The sequence below is a fragment of the Solanum tuberosum genome, unplaced genomic scaffold, assembly GCF_000226075.1.
Source record: "Solanum tuberosum cultivar DM 1-3 516 R44 unplaced genomic scaffold, SolTub_3.0 scf00184, whole genome shotgun sequence".
NCBI lineage: Eukaryota > Viridiplantae > Streptophyta > Magnoliopsida > Solanales > Solanaceae > Solanum > Solanum tuberosum.
The window spans coordinates 826,070-837,502 of NW_006239109.1; the positions used below are offsets into that span (position 1 = coordinate 826,070).

The 11,433-nt window shown below is 24.3% G+C and overlaps 1 long non-coding RNA gene across 1 annotated transcript; it reads right to left on the reverse strand.

Moving 5' to 3' along the window:
• Nucleotides 1-9,183: 9,183 nt before the first annotated feature.
• Nucleotides 9,184-10,549, reverse strand: LOC107061977 (uncharacterized). The gene is made up of 4 exons (XR_001474345.1): nt 10,457-10,549; nt 10,202-10,363; nt 10,059-10,127; nt 9,184-9,380 (listed from the first exon to the last, which is right to left on the reverse strand). It is a non-coding gene; the product is annotated as an uncharacterized lncRNA (long non-coding RNA).
• Nucleotides 10,550-11,433: the final 884 nt, after the last annotated feature.

Consider the following 11,433-nt stretch of genomic DNA (forward strand, 5'->3'; position numbering starts at 1 on the left):
TTATGAACCCAGATTTTGTTAATACATAACTTTTCTTTTTTTCAAGAATAAATTGTATATCAACATTCAGTTAAACTACATTAGATAAATTTCAATTAAAAAAAATATATTTTTAATCAAAGTACACCATAAAAATCAAAATGAAAGAAGTATTTTTTTATATTTTTGTGCTCTTGCTCTTTCTTTTCGTAATGTCATCTTAATCATTAAAAAATTATAATTTACTTCAAGGATATTTTTGTATTTTTAATAGCTTTTTCTTTTTAATTTATTTGTCTTATTTTTTAGTCTTTTATGTATTTAAAAATTGTGTAAAAAATAATTCAAATCATATTATTTGGAAACTACTTAAAAAGTATTGTAAATCTCAATAACTAAAAACTTTAATTTTTAAAACCATTAGAAAAAATTGATTAGATCTTGAAATTTTATTTGTGCTACATAAATTGAAATAAATAAAATCATATATATTATTTGAAAATTAAAAAAATATGGATAAATAAGTATGCGTTATCGTGCTCTAAAAAGGCAAATTGCTTAGATTGTTTTCTGTAAGGCAAAAAGATTGACTATTTTTACTGAACTAAATAGTCAAAAGATAAGAATTATCGTCTTCATTAACATTTTACCCACAAACCAAATATAATCCAATTGTTTTACAAAACAATCAGCTGCCTCCTCTAGCACAAAACTTCAAATTAAGTATCTTTTAACCCAAAACTAATATAAAACTAATCAAAACCACAAAATCCTATTATTTTGCTGCTTCTAAAACAATCATATTGAGAAAATACTCAGCAAAAATTACAAAAGAATATATTATTTTATATGTTTAATTTTACTTGTCATGTTTTATTTTATGAGAGTCAATTTATTAACTATTCTTCAGAGCTATACTGAATTCGATTATTAATAGTTTAAATTTAAATTTTAAATATTTAAAAATTTTATGGAAAATACTATAAGTTGCAACTATTTTCATATTAATTTAATATAATAAAAAGTACATCTTCAAATACTAATTAGAATTTTTACATTTTAACTTTTAAAAAATAAAACACGACAAATAAAAATGAAAGAAAAAAAATACTCAATAATAACTCAATTAATAAACATGAAATCTTGAACTATTAAAATAAAAAATGTTATTAACCAAAAATATAGTATAAATATTTAGTATATACATGTTTTATCGGATACCAGAGGAGTACTATGCAATTCCAGATATTAATTGCAAGGGACAATGACAAATTTGCCCTTATGCTTTTTTGAATATGGCAAAAAACAGTCATGTTGAAACTTTCAAAACTCTAAGGAGTTGTTTGGTACAAAGATCAGTAATGTAGGGATTAGTAATGCAGGGATTGGTAATGCAAGGATTGGTAATGCATGGATTAGTAATGCAGAGATTATTTTTATCAAGTGTTTGGTACATTGTTTCTTACCTAGTTTTGTGTGGTTTAAAACTCTACAAAAAAAATTCTTTCCAATTTTACCCTTGAGTTATTATGGGATTTTCTATTTCATGTAATTGAGTCAAGGTAGATAATTGATGGACAATATTATTTTTTTATAGCATTTTAACTAGCTAGGAGAATAAAAAAATTATTGTCATGTTCACTATTTTCTCACTTAAATGATTTGAGAGTAAATAATTGTCATCTTAATAAATTGGAGTTAATATCTCAAAAGGTCACACAACTATAATATTGTTTTAGACTACTTGTGTAATGTTTAATGGACTTCCGTTAAGAGGCAATATTTGACTTATGAATTGTTCTTAAATTCATACATCAACATTAGCATATTAGTCGGATTATAATATTTTATATTAATAATAAATAGATTAAATAACTCATATTTTAGAAACAAAAATTATATCTAAATAATAAAATTTGTAAGCTAATTTATTTAAATAAATTTATTAGTATAAATATAAAACATAAAATCAAGAAAATAAACAAAATGATTAAAAGGATTTGAGGGGGTATTTTTGTCTTTACCTAGATTAGTCCTATGGTATTAGAACTAATACCACGAAATGGAAGGTATTAGTTATACACCCTATAATACCATGTAGGGTGTATAACTAATCCATGGATTGATTATACATAGACCCAAAATTCCTACCAAACATAGTACTAAATAATACCACACATAATACTTGGAATATTTCTCCTAATACACCCTCCCAAACGACCCCTAAGTGGTAGTTTGGTGTGATAGATAAGATGAATTAATTTTGGGATAACTCTTTAGTGGCCTTTAATTCATTGTTTGGTTGCAAAGATAGGGATAACTTATTCCAGGATTAACAATTAGTCCTGGGATAAGTTATCCCTCATTGGGGGTGGTATAATAATCTCAAGATAAGTTATCGTGGGATAAGGTGTGTAAATTAACAAAAATACCCCCCCTTAAACTCTCTTTTGTTGAGTCGCAATTGATTTTCTTCTGAGAATCCTGATTAATCCGAAAGGTGCGATCTCATATTCTATCACCTTGGGAGAGCAGAGTCTCTGCTATTACCATTTGGTTTTGGCCTTGAAATGAGATATACATTATTTTGTTGTTAGTTATATATTCTTAAAAAAAAACTCTCTTTTATACACCACTTTTACATTCATACATATTAACATAATTTTTAACAACATTTATAATAACATTCACAATCTTAATTATTCGTTGTTATTATGATAAATATATTTTTCTATTAAAAATTTACATTTTATAAATATAATTTTTATTTAAGAATATATTATAAGTTGAATTTATTTGTGTAATTATTATAATTATTTATATTTTGATTTCTCTTAAAATATTCACTCCACTACTAAATTACATATTTTTCATTAAATAGTTTATTACTCACTTAAAAATTATATTTATCTATAATTAAAATGTAGATAACTTTATAAATTTTCTTTTACTTTAATAAACTTAAAATGAAAGTTTTATTTTTAAGCTAAATGATGAGAGTTTTATTTTTAAACTAAATAAGATGAAAGTTTAATTTTTAAACTAAATAAGATGATAGTTCAATTTTTAAAACATACGGCACAATCGTGAAAATGCTCACACAAAAATATTTAAGCTAAATAAGATAATTTTTTTATTTTTAAGAAAGAATAACTAAAGCTTGCAAAGAAAATGTAAAAAAGAAAAACTAAATAAGGTGAAGGTATTTTTGTAAACAAACAACTTATTCTCAAAATATATACAAGGAATATTAGTTTGAATATGATAAACCAAACAAGCAATATAAACTAATACCAGCATAACTTATCCAACATAACTAGTATTCAAACCAAACGACCCCTAAGTACATCTTCAAATACTAATTCGAATTTTTACATTTTAACTTTTAAAAAATAAAACACGACAAACAAAAATGAATGAAAAAAAATACTCAATAATAACTCGATTAATAAACATGAATCTTGAACTATTAAAATAAAAAAATTTATTAACCAAAAATATAGTACTATAAATATTTAGTATATACATGTTTTGTCGGATACCAGAGGAGTACTATGCAATTCTAGATATTAATTGCAAGGGACAATGACAAATTTGCCCTTATGCTTTTTTGAATATGGCAAAAAACAGTCATGTTGAAACTTTCAAAACTCTAAGGAGTTGTTTGGTACAAAGATCAGTAATGTAGGGATTAGTAATGCAGGGATTGGTAATGCAAGGATTGGTAATGCATGGATTAGTAATGCAGAGATTATTTTTATCAAGTGTTTGGTACATTGTTTCTTACCTAGTTTTGTGTGGTTTAAAACTCTACAAAAAAAATTCTTTCCAATTTTACCCTTGAGTTATTATGGGATTTTCTATTTCATGTAATTGAGTCAAGGTAGATAATTGATGGACAATATTATTTTTTTATAGCATTTTAACTAGCTAGGAGAATAAAAAAATTATTGTCATGTTCACTATTTTCTCACTTAAATGATTTGAGAGTAAATAATTGTCATCTTAATAAATTGGAGTTAATATCTCAAAAGGTCACACAACTATAATATTGTTTTAGACTACTTGTGTAATGTTTAATGGACTTCCGTTAAGAGGCAATATTTGACTTATGAATTGTTCTTAAATTCATACATCAACATTAGCATATTAGTCGGATTATAATATTTTATATTAATAATAAATAGATTAAATAACTCATATTTTAGAAACAAAAAATTATATCTAAATAATAAAATTTGTAAGCTAATTTATTTAAATAAATTTATTAGTATAAATATAAAACATAAAATCAAGAAAATAAACAAAATGATTAAAAGGATTGAAAAGGAAAGAAGCATTTCTACATATTTTATTTCGTTTGAAAATATTTACATAAGGACTAGTTAGTAGTTACTTAAATATAGTACGTACTAAATTTGGTGTTAGGTATTTACTCCCTCCGTTCAATAATACTTGTTTATTATACTAAAAATAGATGTCCAACAATACTTGTTCACTTTATGAAATCCATGGATAATTTTATACTTAGTTCATAATTTATCCCTATCATTAATTATAGTCATTTCCCTATTATATTTTTTAAGACATTGTATTTATTATATTCAAAATATGATATAGTAAAATTGTCTTTCTATTTATAGTTTCTTAAGGGATGTGTCAAGTTAATAATGGATAACTATTGTTGGAAGGGAGTATATCAATTCACTTTTATTGACATTTTGACTTGACACATTTATAAATAAAATAATTAATGATATATATTTTACCAGATTATTTCATATTAAATGATGTCTTAAAAATATTTTGGAAAATAAATATTTAATACTGAGGGTAAAATATGGTAAAAAAATAATTGTTTTTTCTTGACATGTCAAAAATGAGTAAAAATGAAAATTTATTTTAGAAATAAATGACAAGTAAAAGTGAAAGAACAGAGTAATTTCTAAAAGGGAAGTGCTAAATGGCCAGAATTATGTTGCAATAATTTGGTCAGAATTGTAAAAAGACTAATTTAACCTTGTTCCCTTTCAAAGTAAAATCAAGTATTTATTACTACTATTTTCTAAACTTTTAAAAATATGTGTGAACAATAATTATTATATTTAATGAGTTAGAATTATTACTCCCTATGTCCCTAATTACTTGTCCACTTTTGAATTGTCACATCTATTAAGAAAGCAATTATTGAAATATTGAGTTTACCATTTTACCCCTATTAATTATGAAGTTGATGGATTAAAAATTTAAGATTTTCAAGAAATTGTACCTTTTTCAAAGTAATTAATTGAGGGTATAATAGGTAAAATTATTTTGTCCTTTCTTGATTTGTCAAAATGGACAAGTAATTAGGGACAACTATAAAAGGAAAAGTGGACAAGTAATTAGGGACAGAGGGAATATTAATTTTATGAAGGAAATTATTCAACGGACTTTATAATGTGGGACCCATTACAATTTAACTTCACCTTCTTTTGGTTCTTCCTAATTCACTCTTTCTTTGTTCCTTTTTCTTCATCTTTTTCGTCATCCTTTCTCTTTTCTTTTCCATTACATATAAAATTAAATTATACAAATTATAATTCCATAAGATATTTTTAGATACAATTTATCAATGATTTTCTAGTTTTGAACTTGTAAAATAAGTTAACATTTATTTATTTCTCTTATATACAAATCATCCAATTTTAAAATCTAGCACACAAAAAAAAATCGTTAATATCTAACTTCATAACACAAAATTTGTTGGGGATAATATTGCATTTGTTTTCTTTATTTTAATTTCATTATAGTATATTTAATACACTATCATCAATATTAAAAAATAAGATGATTTGGTTATTTTTATTCTTCACTAATATACTGATTTGAATATTATATTTCATAATCATTCTTTTAAAAAATAAATAAAATATTTTTTTATGATAAACTTTTAATGATTATTCTTTATAGATAATAACAAATCTTTTTTTAATAAAGTTTGTACTTTTATGTGTTAAATATAGAAAGAAAAGTTTCGTGTGATAAATTTAATAGTTAGATGAATTTTATGTATTAAAAAATAAGAAAATAGTTTTTCGTGTTATATTTTTTTTTTTTGATATTTTATAGTGAAAATATGACATAATGCTATAAATAAGTTAATTACATTCAAGGTAATTTTTAGAAACTTCCTTTAATGTGATACTTCTCACAAAATTCAGTAATATATTTGATACTTCTCACATGTGATTTTTTTAAAAACCTTTTTATTTCAATGATTAATTTTTAGTCTTAAACATCTTATTTGTGGATTTATTTGTTTATCATTATCTGAATATTTTGTTTAGTTAATAAAAATAAAATATTTTTGTGTATGTTTTTTTGTGTATATGTATAGTTCATTTGATTATTTTTTTTAAAAATATTGTTCAGTTGATAAAAAAAATTTGTACGCTTTAGTAAAAAAGCATTTTTGAATTTTACCTTAAAAAAATGTTCATAAGGTACCAATGCATACCTTTGAAAAATTATTTTTTCGCTTAAAATAAATCTCTTTATTGAAGAAGACAATTAAATTTCTCATTAATAATAACTACAAATGACTATCTTGTCTACTTAAGATTATACTTAATTATTTTGTAATACAAATTTAGTAAAATATAGTAATTAAGCGTAGATTAAAAAAATTAGTTGAATTTTTCATTAAATATAAACAACTAAATAGATTAGTCTATAAATATAATGGATGTTTTTCAAGAGAAAAAATAATGTTATTTTGGAAATTAGATGTTTCTAAAAAATAATTGATGATAAGACATTTATAACTATGCCATGAATAACACATTAATTATCGCCAAAAATTATCCAAAAATAAACTAATTTATAGTGTAAACATGTCCTTTTACAATATTGGCCAAATTATGGCCAAAAGGATTTTCCCATTAGGATATACATTTTTTAAAAATTATTTTCATTTAATATAGAATTTTCTACGGAAGGAGACAATTAAAATACATGTTAATAATATACATAAAAATATGTTTTTAAAATATTAATTTTTAAAAATATTTCAATAACGATAATCAAAACTCAAAATACTTTAGAATTGATAAAAATCAACACATTATAGAACTATGTAATTTAATTTTTTAAAACATAATAAATAAATATGTAGTTTAATTTTTTAAAACATAATAATTAACAAATATCAAAACTACAACATTAATGTATAACTATCTTGAGTTGTTGTGAAATAGGATCGACACTTATGAACCATATGATTTTTAGTATTTCTTTATTGTGCCGATATCTATTGATTCTAAAGTATTTTGAATTTTGACTATTATTATTGAACTATTTTACATTACATTTTAAAAATTATTTAAAATTGAATTTAAATAATTATTTAAATAGGTAATTTAAATTTATTCATATAATAAATACAATAAAATTACTTAATTTTAAAAATTCTTAATCAGTTTTTAAAAAAATATTATTTTGAGAGTAAAAAAAAAAAATTGTGACTACAACTATGTATACTTAATATTTTAACATATCATTTAATAACAACCATTTTTTTTTATTAAAACAACAAATAATACTAATAAAGAAAAATAATATGTGTGATGAAACTTTGATCTAGTTCATGTTTAACAAATTTGTGTTGTCATTATCATCAGAAAACTATGAAGATGTTTTTCTTTTATTTATTTTTATTTATAAAAGTTTATTTTGAAATCATAAAGAACTTTCTATATCCTTTCCTAGTTATTATAATTTTTCAATGAAGAATCATCAACATTTTTTTCCAAAAAATATTTGTATACCTCTAGTACTAAAATAAATAAATAAATATTAATTTTAATTGAGTGTTTATTTGTGTATGATGTGATTCATATACGTTCGAGGATATGAAAGCAATCACATAGTGGAGGAAACATGATGGTAATTTTCAGTTTTTCTTTCATATTTTTGCTTCACATACATTCTAAGTATAATCGGATAAAATATATTTTTATCATTTAACTTTTTTCTAGAAAATCCATGCGTAACAACAACCCCTTTAAATAAATATGAGTAATTGTTTTGCCAACTTGGTGAATTTCAGATTTTTAATTTTGACTATTATAGATTCAAATTTTTAATATTTAAATGTAGATATAATTTATCTTTTCACGATTAGAAATTATAAACTAAAATAGATAGCCTACACTTTACTCCTCTTTTGTACTTTTTAATTTTTTTTAATCATTAAAAAATAAGAAATGAAAAATAAATAAACAAAAAAGAATAAGTAGAAAGGCGGAAATTTAGAAATTGAAAAAATTATAGTATTTTTTTTACTACTACTGCCATATTTTTCTTATTTTTTTGTTAGATCTTGAAATTTTCAAGTAAGAAGAGTGGGTGAGACTTAAGTTTTCTTTGGTTAACTTTGTGGTTTCTTTCTCATGTTTAATTATGAAATCATCAATAATTAATTTCATTAATCATTTTCAATATATTGGAAACATAATTGAAGAATATATTCAATATTTAAGTTAAAGGGCAAAAATGTCCAAAAATAAACTAGTTTATAGTGTGAACATGTCCTTTTACCATTCTAGCTAAATTATGGCAAAAATTTTATGGCCAAAAGGATTTTTCCTATCTAAAAATATTTTGTCAAAATCTGACATCTCAAATTTGTAATTAATCAATCACGAAAAATCGTGTTATAACAGATTTCTCAAGCAAGTCGGGTAAAAAATAGAGAAACTATTTTAATTTTTGTTTTACGAGCTATTTATTTTTACCTTAAGTCCTTGAGTAGAGTTGGCACAAAAAATGACTTTGCGTTACGATCATTGTAACAAAATCACTAAATTTACCGAACTCACAATTTTAATGATAAATTAGTTTCCGTTATTATATTATATATAGTAACATATTCAATGTTTTCTATCGAGACCCAAAATGTTTGGGAGAAACAAACAAAAACTTTACATGCACGGTTGATCCAAAAGTATATATTATAAATATGATTTTTATTAGATTTGTCAAATAAGCGCATTTGAGCTGAGTAAGACATATTAGTTTTGTACTAATCACCTAGATATCATCAAAGAACTGATAATTTACATATATATTATATTATATGGAATGATATTGAATGAATACACTTTTACACTAGTAAATACTAGTACTACAAGTAAGTAAAACAAATTTCATAAAATACTACCCTATGCCTAATATTCCCTCCAAAATTGGAAATTTCATTGGGAACATAGCTAGCTAGGAAATTTATAGTGACAATATATATTACTTAAACAACTTAATTCTTAAGATTTTTTTTATGATCGCATTACTTCGAAGCTTTCTTGATAAGTGGTGATCTTGATTCGTGAAATCTTCTTTCATTTACCAATAATATTGCAAACCTATCACAAAATCAAAGATTTTCATGAGTTAACTAATGACATAACAATGTATATGCAAATATTCTAACAATTTAGTCAATATAATAGTAAAGACTAGTTAAGATGCATTGATAATACAAAAATATTTTAGATCAATTATATTAATATAGACATGTTACTCATAAAAGAACAAAGCAGGACTTTTCAAACACCTTTTTGTGTCAAATAAGTGAACGTAATTTTGTTTTAAAATGTTTGACATACTTCCTACTCTTTTTTCAAAGAGTCAAAGTAATACTAACTCCCTATCAAATGGTTTGTCGTGATTTTTAAAAATAGTTATGTCAAATTATTTATTATTTTAAAATTTTGATATAATATTATCTACTATTTTTTTATTTCATTCTTAGCAATAATATATGTTATGAAAGACGAGAGGGAGTTACTCGGATGGTAAGTACCCCTCACTTCCAATCCGAAGGTTGTGAGTTCGAGTCACCAAGGGAGCCAAAGGGGTAAAAGCTTCCCAGGGAGGGTTTAAAAAAAATGTTATGAAAGACTATAATCACATCAATAGAATAAATATTTAATGATGAGAGATTGTATATTATGATAGAAATAATGGTAAAGTAATTATCTCCAAACACAATAGATAATTTGGGACAAAGGGAGTATCAAATTAAAATTATGATGAGATACCTCTTAAGGGCTTCCTCATTAGTGCCTCCTTTAGGAATTGGTTCTGTCAAACCTGTTTCCAAATTTACCCTAAAAAAAGTTAAAAAATGGTCAGTACATATAAGTTAAATTCTTATTTTTTAATAAAGTGTTTTAGTACGTACCGGATTATTAGCAGCAATGTCACCATCAATGAGATGATGTTCTCTAACATTGCCTTTGCCATCTTCAACTTTGAAATAATGAGCACTAAGATAAGTTAGAGGTGCTGATGTACTAATGCAAACATCCGATAATTTTGCATCACAACATGTTGATCGTTTCGTCTGCAACAAAAAAATCAACATTCAGTACAATAACAACATATTCAGTATAAAAAGGTACGTAAAATATAGTTTGAATGGGAAATATGCATGTACCTCATAAGTAGAGAAAATGGTTGGTGTATAATAGATGTCGAACCCTCTTCCACTAGTTCGTGTGTTTACTTTTCAGATTTTGAACCCCCTTATTAAAAATCCTGGCTCCGCCATTGCAGCATCACAAGACCACCGGTGCTAGTTCCAGCAATAACATCAAAGTAATCTGCAAGTCTTGCATCTTTTCCATCCAACTCCTATAAATTTTATTTGACATGCATGCAAACATTAAATGTCATAAAAAGGATCACGCGCATATATGCATGCACAATAGTTTTATCAAACACAATGTGGGCTATAAATTTTTTAGATTTCTGTTGGGACTTGGGACACATCAAGCCCTAAAATGGGCTGAGCCCGTCGTCATTCACCTCCAAAGGCATTGGATTAGAAGGGCTGATTTACAAGAAGCACTGGTTTAAAACTTTTGACCCCGCTCGCCCCATGAACAAAACTTCACGTTTAATAAGTTTTGCTTCACCAACAACACTTTTGACCTTGAAGGTTTGTCCATGGGAGGGGTACATTTTTAAGGTCATTCCATATAATTTCCCGGTATTAGAAGTTTGAAGAAATTTTAGTGCTTTTGATGCGGAGCTAAGGGTCGAGTTCAAACTCCATAATTGATTTTTATGTATATATAATAGATATTGAACTCTCTTGACTTCTTATTATATTTACTTTTTCATATTTTGAACCTTTTAGTAAAATATTTGACTGGTATATATTATTATCTTATATAGTGAAGAGAAACGGATCTCCTGGGTGACAATTTTGTAATTAGAAAATTTCAATTAAAAAAATTTTAAGTAACAAAATTATGGCAAACATGTAGCAAGACTGAATATCAAGAAGTGAAAATTTAACACAATTCGTTTTAATTAATTTTGATTCAAATTTTGTATTTATTTAAATGATATATTTAATATGTATGAAATATAATTTAAAGGCTCGATAACTTCAAGAGGCTATAATCT